The sequence below is a fragment of the Pagrus pagrus genome, assembly GCF_965226575.1.
Source record: "Pagrus pagrus genome assembly, chromosome: 4".
NCBI classification, from domain to species: domain Eukaryota; kingdom Metazoa; phylum Chordata; class Actinopteri; order Spariformes; family Sparidae; genus Pagrus; species Pagrus pagrus.
The window spans coordinates 18,967,269-18,982,430 of record NC_140188.1 but is presented as its reverse complement, the minus strand read 5'-3'; the positions used below and the strand labels follow the sequence as shown (position 1 = coordinate 18,982,430).

The 15,162-nt window shown below is 44.5% G+C and overlaps 1 protein-coding gene across 10 annotated transcripts in view; it reads left to right on the top strand.

Annotated features, from left to right (window-relative positions):
- The window catches only part of dync2h1 (dynein cytoplasmic 2 heavy chain 1), a 125,713-nt gene that overhangs the window by 66,506 nt on the left and 44,045 nt on the right, over positions 1–15,162 (top strand). The window lies entirely within an intron of this gene.

The following is a 15,162-nucleotide window of genomic DNA, read 5'->3' as shown; positions in this document are numbered from 1 at the left end:
ACACACACAAACACATTTAAACACTTCTGGCTGCCTATTCTTGTTTCTCATTGTCTCGCTCTCCTACGCTAACACTTACACACAAACGACTATGCACTATGTGCACACACGCACACACACACACACACACACACACACACACACACACACACACACACACACACACACACACACACACACACACAGAGTTATGATGTTGTTAGAGTGTGGTTAGTTTATTGTGCCTAATGAGCCCATTCATTCAGTCCAGATAATCCTAATGGCATGTTGGCTTCTGACTGCATTATCTGGGACGCTGCTAATTGGTGTCAGGTGAAACTAATATGCAGGTGTTAATATATGTGTATAAAGCTAATTTTCAGTTGTGTGTGCTGTGTGACAAGACATGCTAATTGAGTTCTGATGTTTTTTTAGGTTCATAGCTATGTAGGATTCATCTGTCTATCAAAATCTCAGCATTTGTTTGTGTGTGTGTGTGTGTTTTGGCAGTTTTGAGCTGCTCACTATCCAGTTTATTTCCAATGGCAAAAGTAATTTTCGAGACAGGTTAACTTGAAAGTTGAAAAATAAATGAATATGCATATAAACCGAAATTCTTAAGGGTTGTTACTCACAAAACCAATGTGAAAGAAATTTAAAATACATAATCCAAGTTGACCACCATGAAGCTTTCCTTGCATAGTAAATTCTAGATCTCTCTAATCACATTGTTAGAAATATTAAGTGTTCTTCCTAATACACTATTATAAAGGTTCATATTGACCTTTGCAACACAACATTTATAACTTAATTAAAGGTTTCAGTTTTATTTGGTTTAATTTTGTATTTTGAATAAAAGTGGCTTTCCAAATATACTGTTATGAAAGCTCATATCGACATTTGTAACAACTTAACACAAACATTATTATTATAATAGAACATAATCATAGGTATCCAGTTCAATTTTGTGTTTTTAATACAAGAACACACTCTTCATGTCCTTTGCTATCTGGTCCTGCACCTGCCTTTGTAAGTCACACACCACACCAAATACATACACGCATTTTAAAGCCTTAGTTGGTGTGTTAACCTTGGAAAAATCTATGGACGCCAGCGTGTTTGCCATATGAATATTCATGAATGAATAAACAATGACTCAAGGCCAAACAATTCCTTATTTTAATGAGAAAACCACCCAATTTTAATTCTATTGTTCCAATAATGTTTGACACGTAAGTGAATCTGTAAGAGTTTGTGATGCCATCAAGTGACAGTGGTCCAGTGATATTGACGCGTTGTATCCTCAATTTATGTAGATAGATAAATATAGATTTAGTAGATTTTTAGTAGATTTATTTGTCTCTTTTTAAACAGTGTTAAAAAAAAGATTAGTCTTTGAGTCCTGCTTCATCTATTTGGAGTGTTGAGGATGAGTTTAAGAGTCTCCCGGCCTGAGGCTCCATAGTCTGGTGGTATGGCAGCGGATACTTCTGTATCTTTTGCCAGATTGCAGCAGGGTGAACAGACTGTGGCTGGGGTGGGTGCAACGTGCACACAGCAGAACAACATTTCCTGTTGTTAAGTGAGACTTAGTCGCACCTCATCCACCCCAATCACAATTTGCAATTCTATGGAGCAGCGTCTCTATTTTAATTTTGCTCTATATTATTTATTGTTCCGATCTACGTGAGCATAGTAAAAATCACATTAAGCATGAGATATGATGGACCTCTGATTTTCAGAATTTGATCAATGTTTTTCTGTTTCAATCTACTGGTACTTAATTTTCACCAACCCATCGTACACGTCTCCCCCATTGTGTTTTGTTTTCATCTGCCTTTAAAACACCTGCCCATGTGAGGCTCAAACTCACAACCTTCAGATTGTGAGACAAGGGCTGTCACAGATGCAGACCGAATGAATGTTGTGTATCCAAATACAAGTATTGAAGGACTAGGTCTTATAGCACATAACTGGTACAACACTTCTGACAGTTTGTATCTCCAATTTTCTACATCACTGGGACGAGATCAATTTTCTTTACAAACTGGTCCTTTGATTTTTGCAATCAGTTGTAAGTTTGTTATTTCTATGCGAATCGACTGACAGGCTCAGTTCAACCTATGTATCACGTGTCCTCCATTGTGTTTTGTTGTCATCTGCCTTTAAAACACCTGCCCCGTGTGAGGATTGAACTCACGACCTTCAGATTATGAGACTGACACGCTGCCTACTGCGCCAACGAGGCTCAAAATTGGGTAATTGTCATTGAGACGAGTTGCTGATGTTACCGTACCAGCTAGGCAGTTAGAGCACTTGTTGACCTTTTCACTCAACAATTGATGTAGCAATCTTACCACGTCGCCTTGATTATTTTATACATTTTTAAAACTTGGCGTCCTCATTGACTTTAGAGTTCACTTTTGACAAAAGAGGCCACGTGCACGTTGAAGGAAACACAAGACTGCAAATATAATTCCACCAAATAAGTTTTAATACAGTGATGTGGTATGGTAGTCAGTTTCATCAGTGGTGAATGTGTGTGCATGAATGAGTGTAAGGTATGGTGTCAGAGATTCACGCTGCATAGCGTAAAACAAACAGAGACAAGCAGGAGACATGCTGGACTGAGAGAAGCTCTAGGACTACCACAGATGCACAGCCAACAATGTGACAATACCAACTGAATGTGTATTTGTAAAAATTCCAAGTTAAGTTCAAGTATTGAAAAACTAAGACTTACAGCACATAACTTGTACAACACTCTTGACAGTTTGTGTCTCCAGCATTCTACATCAAATATCTGTAGAAATCTGGTTCACATGTAACTTCTGTCAGATTCTTTGGTTTTTGCAATCAGTTGTGTGTTTGTCATTTTTATGGAAATCCACCAACAGGCTCAGTTCAACCTACGCATCATGTGTCTCCCCCATTGTGTTTTGTTGTCATCTGCCTTTAAAACACCTGCCCCGTGTGAGGATTGAACTCACGACCTTCAGATTATGAGACTGACGCGCTGCCTACTGCGCCAACGAGGCTCAAAATTTAGAAATTGTCATTGAGACAAGTTGCCACAATTACAATTGTCAAGTCACGAGTTTTTCAAATTTCTGCTTACTGTACCATCTAGGCAGTTAGAGAACTTGTTGACCTTTTCACTCAACAATTGTCGAAACGATCTCAACACGTCTACTTGATTTCTTTTAAGAAAATGTAAACTAGGCGTCCGCATTGGCTTTGGAGTTCACTTTTGACAAAAGAGGCCAAGTGCACGTTGAAGGAAACACAAGACTACGAATATAATTCCACCAAAGAAGTTATAAAACAGTGATGTGGTATGGTAGTCAGTTTCATCAGCGGTGAATGTGTGTGCATGAATGAGTGTAAGGTATGATGTCAGAGATTCATGTTGCATAGGGTAAAACAAACAGAGATGAGCAGGACGGATGATGGACTGAGAGCAGCTCTAGGACTATCACAGATGGACAACCAACAATGTTACAATACCGAAGGAATTCTGTAAAGTTTCCCAATACTAAGACTTTCAGCACATAACCGGTACAACACTTCTGTAGTTTGTGTCTCCAATATTCTACATCACTGGGATGAGATCAAATATCAAATAAATTGACTAACTATAATTTGAAAAACTCATGATTTGACAATTGTAATTGTGGCAACTTGTCTCAATGACAATGTCCAAGTTTCCAGCCTCGTTGGCGCAGTAGGCAGCGCGTCAGTCTCATAATCTGAAGGTCGTGAGTTCAATCCTCACACGGGGCAGGTGTTTTAAAGGCAGATGACAACAAAACACAATGGGGGAGACACATGGTGCATAGGTTGAACTGAGCCTGTTGGTGGATTTCCATAAAAATGACAAACACACAACTGATTGCAAAAATCGAAGAATCTGATAGAAGTTACATGTGAGCCAGATTTCTAGACATATTTGATCTGATGTCCGTGATGTAGAATGCTGGATACACACAACACTTCTGTAGTTTGTGTCTCCAATATTCTGCATCACTGGGACGTGATTAGAAATCTGGCCCACATGTAGCTTCTGTCAGATTCTTCAATTTGTGCCGTCAGGGGTGTGTTTGTCATTTTTATGGAAATCTAATGACAGGCTCAAATCAACCTATGTTCCACATGTCCCCGATTGTGTTTTGTTGTCACCTGCCTTTAAAACACCTGCCCCGTGTGAGGATTGAACTCACGACCTTCAGATTATGAGACTGACGCGCTGCCTGCTGCGCCAACGAGGCTCAAATTTGGCTCATTTTGAGTAAAGCGAGTTGTCACAATTGCGATTGTCAAGTCATTTTTTTTTTTTTCAAATATCTGTCTATTGTACCAGCAAGGCAGTTAGAGCCCTTGTCACATATTAAAACGTGAGCCAATCCATTCACATTGACAGTTCATTGCTGACCTTTTGACGCAACAATTCAGATTATGAGACTGACGCACTGCCTACTGTGCCAACGAGGCTCAAATTTGGCATATTTTGAGTAAAGGGGTAAGGGTTGACTCCCTTTTGTAAGGGTTTGCATTCAAAAATGTTTTCAAAAATTGTTTTAAAAGCTTGCATGAGGTTTGCTAAAATGTATATTTTGTATGTTGGTTTCATGTCATTTGAAATAGCATTTGAACTATTTTTCACGAAAGGTAAGACTGATTGCCCCTGAAAATGTCAAGTGGTGTAACCACAACAAAAGGAGAAATATTAAATATTTCTTTCCACCTAGAGTGTATGCAAGTGTACTAAAAGGGTACAAAAGGGAGTCAACTGTCTCTTCTGGTCTCAGGGCAGAAGTTGTTTTGTAGGATTTTCCTCATGGCTGTTTAGTCTCATCTGGTCCCAGGGCAGAGACCATTGTTTGCCACAATTTTGTCTGAGGGCAGGTGAATCTCTCCTGGTCTCAGGGCAGAAGTTGTCTGAGGGGAGGTGAATCTCTCTTGGTCTCGGGGCAGAAGTCGTATTTTTCTGTTTTAAGACAACGTAGTTGGGCGAAAGGGAGTCAACTGTCTCCTCTGGCCTCAGGGCAGAAGTTTTCTGAGGGCAGGTGAATCTCTCCTGGTCTCAGGGCAGAAGTTGTCTGAGGGCAGGTGAATCTCTCCTGGTCACAGGGCAGAAGTCGTGTTTTTCTGTTTTAAGGCAACGTAGTTGGACAAAAGGGAGTCAACTGTCTCGTCTGGTCTCAGGGCAGAAGTTGTCTGAGGGCAGGTGAATCTCTCCTGGTCTCAGGGCAGAAGTCGTCTGAGGGGAGGTGAATCTCTCCTGGTCTCAGGGCAGAAGTCGTATTTTTCTGTTTTAAGGCAACGTAGTTGGACAAAAGGGAGTCAACTGTCTCTTCTGGTCTCAGGGCAGAAGTTGTTTTGTAGGATTTTCCTCATGGCTGTTTAGTCTCATCTGGTCCCAGGGCAGAGACCATTGTTTGCCACAATTTTATCTGAGGGCAGGTGAATCTCTCCTGGCCGCAGGGCAGAAGTTGTGTGAGGGGAGGTAAATCTCTCTTGGTCTCGGGGCAGAAGTCGTATTTTTCTGTTTTAAGACAACGTAGTTGGGCGAAAGGGAGTCAACTGTCTCCTCTGGCCTCAGGGCAGAAGTTGTCTGAGGGCAGGTGAATCTCTCCTGGTCTCAGGGCAGAAGTCGTATTTTTCGGTTTTAAGGCAACGTAGTTGGACAAAAGGGAGTCAACTGTCTCTTCTGGTCTCAGGGCAGAAGTTGTCTGAGGGCAGGTGAATCTCTCCTGGTCTCAGGGCAGAAGTCGTATTTTTCTGTTTTAAGGCAACGTAGTTGGACAAAAGGGAGTCAACGGTCTCTTCTGGTCTCAGGGCAGAAGTTGTTTTGTAGGATTTTCCTCATGGCTGTTTAGTCTCATCTGGTCCCAGGGCAGAGACCATTGTTTCCCACAATTTTGTCTGAGGGGAGGTGAATCTCTCTTGGTCTCAGGGCAGAAGTCGTATTTTTCTGTTTTAAGACAACGTAGTTGGGCGAAAGGGAGTCAACTGTCTCCTCTGGCCTCAGGGCAGACGTTGTCTGAGGGCAGGTGAATCTCTCCTGGTCTCAGGGCAGAAGTTGTCTGAGGGCAGGTGAATCTCTCCTGGTCTCAGGGCAGAAGTCGTGTTTTTCTGTTTTAAGGCAACGTAGTTGGACAAAAGGGAGTCAACTGTCTCTTCTGGTCTCAGGGCAGAAGTTGTCTGAGGACAGGTGAATCTCTCCTGGTCTCAGGGCAGAAGTCGTATTTTTCTGTTTTAAGGCAATGTAGTTGGACAAAAGGGAGTCAACGGTCTCTTCTGGTCTCAGGGCAGAAGTTGTTTTGTAGGATTTTCCTCATGGCTGTTTAGTCTCATCTGGTCCCAGGGCAGAGACCATTGTTTCCCACAATTTTGTCTGAGGGGAGGTGAATCTCTCTTGGTCTCAGGGCAGAAGTCGCATTTTTCTGTTTTAAGACAACGTAGTTGGACAAAAGGGAGTCAACTGTCTCTTCTGGTCTCAGGGCAGAAGTTGTCTGAGGGCAGGTGAATCTCTCCTGGTCTCAGGGCAGAAGTCGTCTGAGGGGAGGTGAATCTCTCCTGGTCTCAGGGCAGAAGTCGTATTTTTCTGTTTTAAGGCAACGTAGTTGGACAAAAGGGAGTCAACTGTCTCTTCTGGTCTCAGGGCAGAAGTTGTTTTGTAGGATTTTCCTCATGGCTGTTTAGTCTCATCTGGTCCCAGGGCAGAGACCATTGTTTGCCACAATTTTGTCTGAGGGCAGGTGAATCTCTCCTGGTCTCAGGGCAGAAGTTGTCTGAGGGCAGGTGAATCTCTCCTGGTCTCAGGGCAGAAGTTGTCTGAGGGCAGGTGAATCTCTCCTGGTCTCAGGGCAGAAGTCGTGTTTTTCTGTTTTAAGGCAACGTAGTTGGACAAAAGGGAGTCAACTGTCTCTTCTGGTCTCAGGGCAGAAGTTGTCTGAGGGCAGGTGAATCTCTCCTGGTCTCAGGGCAGAAGTCGTGTTTTTCTGTTTTAAGACAACATAGTTGGACAAAAGGGAGTCAACTGTCTCTTCTGGTCTCAGGGCAGAAGTTGTCTGAGGGGAGGTGAATCTCTCCTGGTCTCAGGGCAGAAGTCGTATTTTTCTGTTTTAAGGCAACGTAGTTGGACAAAAGGGAGTCAACGGTCTCTTCTGGTCTCAGGGCAGAAGTTGTTTTGTAGGATTTTCCTCATGGCTGTTTAGTCTCATCTGGTCCCAGGGCAGAGACCATTGTTTCCCACAATTTTGTCTGAGGGGAGGTGAATCTCTCCTGGTCTCAGGGCAGAAGTTGTCTGAGGGCAGGTGAATCTCTCTTGGTCTCAGGGCAGAAGTCGTATTTTTCTGTTTTAAGACAACGTAGTTGGGCGAAAGGGAGTCAACTGTCTCCTCTGGCCTCAGGGCAGAAGTTGTCTGAGGGCAGGTGAATCTCTCCTGGCCTCAGGGCAGAAGTTGTCTGAGGGTAGGTGAATCTCTCCTGGTCTCAGGGCAGAAGTTGTCTGAGGGCAGGTGAATCTCTCCTGGTCTCAGGGCAGAAGTCGTATTTTTCTGTTTTAAGGCAACGTAGTTGGACAAAAGGGAGTCAACTGTCTCTTCTGGTCTCAGGGCAGAAGTTGTCTGAGGGCAGGTGAATCTCTCCTGGTCTCAGGGCAGAAGTCGTATTTTTCTGTTTTAAGGCAACGTAGTTGGACAAAAGGGAGTCAACGGTCTCTTCTGGTCTCAGGGCAGAAGTTGTTTTGTAGGATTTTCCTCATGGCTGTTTAGTCTCATCTGGTCCCAGGGCAGAGACCATTGTTTCCCACAATTTTGTCTGAGGGGAGGTGAATCTCTCTTGGTCTCAGGGCAGAAGTCGTATTTTTCTGTTTTAAGACAACGTAGTTGGGCGAAAGGGAGTCAACTGTCTCCTCTGGCCTCAGGGCAGACGTTGTCTGAGGGCAGGTGAATCTCTCCTGGTCTCAGGGCAGAAGTTGTCTGAGGGCAGGTGAATCTCTCCTGGTCTCAGGGCAGAAGTCGTGTTTTTCTGTTTTAAGGCAACGTAGTTGGACAAAAGGGAGTCAACTGTCTCTTCTGGTCTCAGGGCAGAAGTTGTCTGAGGACAGGTGAATCTCTCCTGGTCTCAGGGCAGAAGTCGTATTTTTCTGTTTTAAGGCAATGTAGTTGGACAAAAGGGAGTCAACGGTCTCTTCTGGTCTCAGGGCAGAAGTTGTTTTGTAGGATTTTCCTCATGGCTGTTTAGTCTCATCTGGTCCCAGGGCAGAGACCATTGTTTCCCACAATTTTGTCTGAGGGGAGGTGAATCTCTCTTGGTCTCAGGGCAGAAGTCGTATTTTTCTGTTTTAAGACAACGTAGTTGGACAAAAGGGAGTCAACTGTCTCTTCTGGTCTCAGGGCAGAAGTTGTCTGAGGGCAGGTGAATCTCTCCTGGTCTCAGGGCAGAAGTCGTCTGAGGGGAGGTGAATCTCTCCTGGTCTCAGGGCAGAAGTCGTATTTTTCTGTTTTAAGGCAACGTAGTTGGACAAAAGGGAGTCAACTGTCTCTTCTGGTCTCAGGGCAGAAGTTGTTTTGTAGGATTTTCCTCATGGCTGTTTAGTCTCATCTGGTCCCAGGGCAGAGACCATTGTTTGCCACAATTTTGTCTGAGGGCAGGTGAATCTCTCCTGGTCTCAGGGCAGAAGTTGTCTGAGGGCAGGTGAATCTCTCCTGGTCTCAGGGCAGAAGTTGTCTGAGGGCAGGTGAATCTCTCCTGGTCTCAGGGCAGAAGTCGTGTTTTTCTGTTTTAAGGCAACGTAGTTGGACAAAAGGGAGTCAACTGTCTCTTCTGGTCTCAGGGCAGAAGTTGTCTGAGGGCAGGTGAATCTCTCCTGGTCTCAGGGCAGAAGTCGTGTTTTTCTGTTTTAAGGCAACATAGTTGGACAAAAGGGAGTCAACTGTCTCTTCTGGTCTCAGGGCAGAAGTTGTCTGAGGGGAGGTGAATCTCTCCTGGTCTCAGGGCAGAAGTCGTATTTTTCTGTTTTAAGGCAACGTAGTTGGACAAAAGGGAGTCAACGGTCTCTTCTGGTCTCAGGGCAGAAGTTGTTTTGTAGGATTTTCCTCATGGCTGTTTAGTCTCATCTGGTCCCAGGGCAGAGACCATTGTTTCCCACAATTTTGTCTGAGGGGAGGTGAATCTCTCCTGGTCTCAGGGCAGAAGTTGTCTAAGGGCAGGTGAATCTCTCCTGGTCTCAGGGCAGAAGTCGTATTTTTCTGTTTTAAGGCAATGTAGTTGGACAAGAGCACTTGTTGACCTTTTCACTCAACAATTGATGTAACAATCTTACCACGTCGCCTTGATTATTTTATACATTTTTAAAACTCGCCGTCCTCATTGGCTTTAGAGTTGACTGTTGACAAACGAGGGCCAGTGCAAGTTGAGGGAATACAAGACTACGAATGTTATTCCAACAAATAAGTTGTAATACAGTGATGTAGTCAGTTTCATCAGTGGTGAATGTGTGCGCATGAATGATTGTAAGGTATGGTGTCAGAGATTCACGCTGTATAGTGTAAAACAAACAGATGAGCAGAAGAGTTGCTGGACTGAGAGCAGCTCTAGGACTATCACAGATGCACAGCCAACAATGTAACAATACCGACTGAATGTTGTAAAGTTTCCCAACACTAAGACTTACAGCACATAACCGGTACAACACTTCTGTAGTTTGTAGTTTGTGTCTCCAATATTCTACATCACTGGGATGTGATCAAATACCTGTAGAAATCTGGCCCACATGTAGCTTCTTCAATTTTTTTCAGGGATGTGTTAGTCAATTTTATAGAAATCTACCATCAGGCTGAATTCAACCTATGTACCACGTGTCCTCCATTGTGTTTTGTTGTCATCTGCCTTTAAAACACCTGCCTCGTGTGAGGATCGAACTCACGACCTTCAGATTATGAGACTGACACGCTGCCTACTGCGCCAACGAGGCTCAAAAGTGTGAAATTGTCATTGAGATGAGTTGCCAATGTTACTGTACCAGCTAGGCAGTTAGAGCACTTGTTGACCTTTTCACTCAACAATTGATGTAACAATCTTACCACTTCACCTTGATTATTTTATACATTTTTAAAACTCGCCGTCCTCATTGGCTTTAGAGTTGACTGTTGACAAACGAGGGCCAGTGCAAGTTGAGGGAACACAAGACTACGAATGTTATTCCAACAAATAAGTTGTAATACAATGATGTAGTCAGTTTCATCAGTGGTGAATGTGTGTGCATGAATGAGTGTGAGGTATGGTGTCAGAGATTTACGCTGCATAGCGTAAAACAAACGGATGAGCAGCAGACATGCTGGACTGAGCGCAGCTCTAGGACTATCACAGATGCACAGCCAACAATGTAACAATACCAACTGAATGTGTATTTGTAAAAATTCCAAGTTAAGTTCAAGTATTGAAACACTAAGACTTACAGAACATAACTTGTACAACACTCTTGACAGTTTGTGTCTCCAGCATTCTACATCACTGACATCAGATCAAATATGTGTAGAAATCTGGTTCACGTGTAGCTTCTGTCAGATCCTTCGATTTTTGCAATCGGTTGTGTGTTTGTCATTTTTATGGAAATCCACCGACAGGCTCAGTTCAACCTATGCATCATGTGTCTCCCCCATTGTGTTTTGTTGTCATCTGCCTTTAAAAGGCCTGCCCCGTGTGAGGATTGAACTCACGACCTTCAGATTATGAGACTGACGCGCTGCCTACTGCGCCAACTAGGCTCGAAATTTGGATATTGTCATTGAGACAAGTTGCCACAATTGCAATTGTCAAGTCACATGATTTTTTTCAAATTTCTGCTCACTGTACCAGCTAGGCAGTTAAAGCACTTGTTGATCTTTTCACTCAACAATTGATGTAACAATCTTACCACGTCACCTTGATTATTTTATACATTTTTAAAACTTGCCGTCCTCATTGGCTTTAGAGTTGACTGTTGACAAACGAGGGCCAGTGCAAGTTGAGGGAACACAAGACTACGAATATAATTCCACCAAAGAAGTTATAAAACAGTGATGTGGTATGGTAGTCAGTTTCATCAGCGGTGAATGTGTGTACATGAATGAGTGTAAGGTATGGTGTCAGAGATTCATGCTGCATAGGGTAAAACAAACAGAGATGAGCAGGACGGATGATGGACTGAGAGCAGCTCTAGGACTATCACAGATGGACAACCAACAATGTTACAATACCGAAGGAATGCTGTAAAGTTTCCCAATACTAAGACTTTCGGCACATAACCGGTACAACACTTCTGTAGTTTGTGTCTCCAATATTCTACATCACTGGGATGAGATCAAATATCAAATAAATTGACTAACTATAATTTGAAAAACTCATGATTTGACAATTGTAATTATGGCAACTTGTCTCAATGACAATGTCCAAATTTCCAGCCTCGTTGGCGCAGTAGGCAGCGCGTCAGTCTCATAATCTGAAGGTCGTGAGTTCAATCCTCACACGGGGCAGGTGTTTTAAAGGCAGATGACAACAAAACACAATGGGGGAGACACATGGTGCATAGGTTGAACTGAGCCTGTTGGTGGATTTCCATAAAAATGACAAACACACAACTGATTGCAAAAATCGAAGAATCTGATAGAAGTTACATGTGAGCCAGATTGCCTTTAAAACACCTGCCCCGTGTGAGGATTGAACTCACGACCTTCAGATTATGAGACTGACGCGCTGCCTGCTGCGCCAACGAGGCTCAAATTTGGCTCATTTTGAGTAAAGCGAGTTGTCACAATTGCGATTGTCAAGTCATTTTTTTTTTTTTCAAATATCTGTCTATTGTACCAGCAAGGCAGTTAGAGCCCTTGTCACATATTAAAACGTGAGCCAATCCATTCACATTGACAGTTCATTGCTGACCTTTTGACGCAACAATTCAGATTATGAGACTGACGCACTGCCTACTGTGCCAACGAGGCTCAAATTTGGCATATTTTGGTAAAGGGGTAAGGGTTGACTCCCTTTTGTAAGGGTTTGCATTCAAAAATGTTTTCAAAAATTGTTTTAAAAGCTTGCATGAGGTTTGCTAAAGTGTATATTTTGTATGTTGGTTTCATGTCATTTGAAATAGCATTTGAACTATTTTTCACGAAAGGTAAGACTGATTGCCCCTGAAAATGTCAAGTAGTGTAACCACAACAAAAGGAGAAATATTAAATATTTCTTTCCACCTAGAGTGTATGCAAGTGTACTAAAAGGGTACAAAAGGGAGTCAACTGTCTCTTCTGGTCTCAGGGCAGAAGTTGTTTTGTAGGATTTTCCTCATGGCTGTTTAGTCTCATCTGGTCCCAGGGCAGAGACGATTGTTTGCCACAATTTTGTCTGAGGGCAGGTGAATCTCTCCTGGTCTCAGGGCAGAAGTTGTCTGAGGGGAGGTGAATCTCTCTTGGTCTCGGGGCAGAAGTCGTATTTTTCTGTTTTAAGACAACGTAGTTGGGCGAAAGGGAGTCAACTGTCTCCTCTGGCCTCAGGGCAGAAGTTGTCTGAGGGCAGGTGAATCTCTCCTGGTCTCAGGGCAGAAGTTGTCTGAGGGCAGGTGAATCTCTCCTGGTCACAGGGCAGAAGTTGTCTGAGGGCAGGTGAATCTCTCCTGGTCTCAGGGCAGAAGTCGTGTTTTTCTGTTTTAAGGCAACGTAGTTGGACAAAAGGGAGTCAACTGTCTCTTCTGGTCTCAGGGCAGAAGTTGTCTGAGGGCAGGTGAATCTCTCCTGGTCTCAGGGCAGAAGTCGTCTGAGGGCAGGTGAATCTCTCCTTGTCTCAGGGCAGAAGTCGCATTTTTCTGTTTTAAGGCAACGTAGTTGGACAAAAGGGAGTCAACGGTCTCTTCTGGTCTCAGGGCAGAAGTTGTTTTGTAGGATTTTCCTCATGGCTGTTTAGTCTCATCTGGTCCCAGGGCAGAGACCATTGTTTGCCACAATTTTGTCTGAGGGCAGGTGAATCTCTCCTGGTCTCAGGGCAGAAGTTGTCTGAGGGGAGGTGAATCTCTCTTGGTCTCGGGGCAGAAGTCGTATTTTTCTGTTTTAAGACAACGTAGTTGGGCGAAAGGGAGTCAACTGTCTCCTCTGGCCTCAGGGCAGAAGTTGTCTGAGGGCAGGTGAATCTCTCCTGGTCTCAGGGCAGAAGTCGTGTTTTTCTGTTTTAAGGCAACGTAGTTGGACAAAAGGGAGTCAACGGTCTCTTCTGGTCTCAGGGCAGAAGTTGTTTTGTAGGATTTTCCTCATGGCTGTTTAGTCTCATCTGGTCCCAGGGCAGAGACCATTGTTTCCCACAATTTTGTCTGAGGGGAGGTGAATCTCTCTTGGTCTCGGGGCAGAAGTCGTATTTTTCTGTTTTAAGACAACGTAGTTGGGCGAAAGGGAGTCAACTGTCTCCTCTGGCCTCAGGGCAGAAGTTGTCTGAGGGCAGGTGAATCTCTCCTGGTCTCAGGGCAGAAGTTGTCTGAGGGCAGGTGAATCTCTCCTGGTCTCAGGGCAGAAGTCGTCTGAGGGCAGGTGAATCTCTCCTGGTCTCAGGGCAGAAGTCGCATTTTTCTGTCTTAAGGCAACGTAGTTGGACAAAAGGGAGTCAACGGTCTCTTCTGGTCTCAGGGCAGAAGTTGTTTTGTAGGATTTTCCTCATGGCTGTTTAGTCTCATCTGGTCCCAGGGCAGAGACCATTGTTTGCCACAATTTTGTCTGAGGGCAGGTGAATCTCTCCTGGTCTCAGGGCAGAAGTCGTATTTTTCTGTTTTAAGGCAACGTAGTTGGACAAAAGGGAGTCAACTGTCTCTTCTGGTCTCAGGGCAGAAGTTGTTTTGTAGGATTTTCCTCATGGCTGTTTAGTCTCATCTGGTCCCAGGGCAGAGACCATTGTTTGCCACAATTTTGTCTGAGGGCAGGTGAATCTCTCCTGGTCTCAGGGCAGAAGTTGTCTGAGGGGAGGTGAATCTCTCTTGGTCTCGGGGCAGAAGTCGTGTTTTTCTGTTTTAAGACAACGTAGTTGGGCGAAAGGGAGTCAACTGTCTCCTCTGGCCTCAGGGCAGAAGTTGTCTGAGGGCAGGTGAATCTCTCCTGGCCTCAGGGCAGAAGTTGTCTGAGGGCAGGTGAATCTCTCCTGGTCTCAGGGCAGAAGTTGTCTGAGGGCAGGTGAATCTCTCCTGGTCTCAGGGCAGAAGTTGTCTGAGGGCAGGTGAATCTCTCCTGGTCTCAGAGCAGAAGTCGTGTCTTTCTGTTTTAAGGCAACGTAGTTGGACAAAAGGGAGTCAACTGTCTCTTCTGGTCTCAGGGCAGAAGTTGTCTGAGGGCAGGTGAATCTCTCCTGGTCTCAGGGCAGAAGTCGTATTTTTCTGTTTTAATGCAACGTAGTTGGACAAAAGGGAGTCAACTGTCTCTTCTGGTCTCAGGGCAGAAGTTGTTTTGTAGGATTTTCCTCATGGCTGTTTAGTCTCATCTGGTCCCAGGGCAGAGACCATTGTTTCCCACAATTTTGTCTGAGGGGAGGTGAATCTCTCTTGGTCTCAGGGCAGAAGTCGTATTTTTCTGTTTTAAGACAACGTAGTTGGGCGAAAGGGAGTCAACTGTCTCCTCTGGCCTCAGGGCAGAAGTTGTCTGAGGGCAGGTGAATCTCTCCTGGCCTCAGGGCAGAAGTTGTCTGAGGGCAGGTGAATCTCTCCTGGTCTCAGGGCAGAAGTTGTCTGAGGGCAGGTGAATCTCTCCTGGTCTCAGGGCAGAAGTTGTCTGAGGGCAGGTGAATCTCTCCTTGCCACAATTTTGTCTGAGGGCAGGTGAATCTCTCCTGGTCTCAGGGCAGAAGTTGTCTGAGGGGAGGTGAATCTCTCTTGGTCTCGGGGCAGAAGTCGTGTTTTTCTGTTTTAAGACAACGTAGTTGGGCGAAAGGGAGTCAACTGTCTCCTCTGGCCTCAGGGCAGAAGTTGTCTGAGGGCAGGTGAATCTCTCCTGGCCTCAGGGCAGAAGTTGTCTGAGGGCAGGTGAATCTCTCCTGGTCTCAGGGCAGAAGTTGTCTGAGGGCAGGTGAATCTCTCCTGGTCTCAGGGCAGAAGTTGTCTGAGGGCAGGTGAATCTCTCCTGGTCTCAGAGCAGAAGTCGTGTCTTTCTGTTTTAAGGCAACGTAGTTGGA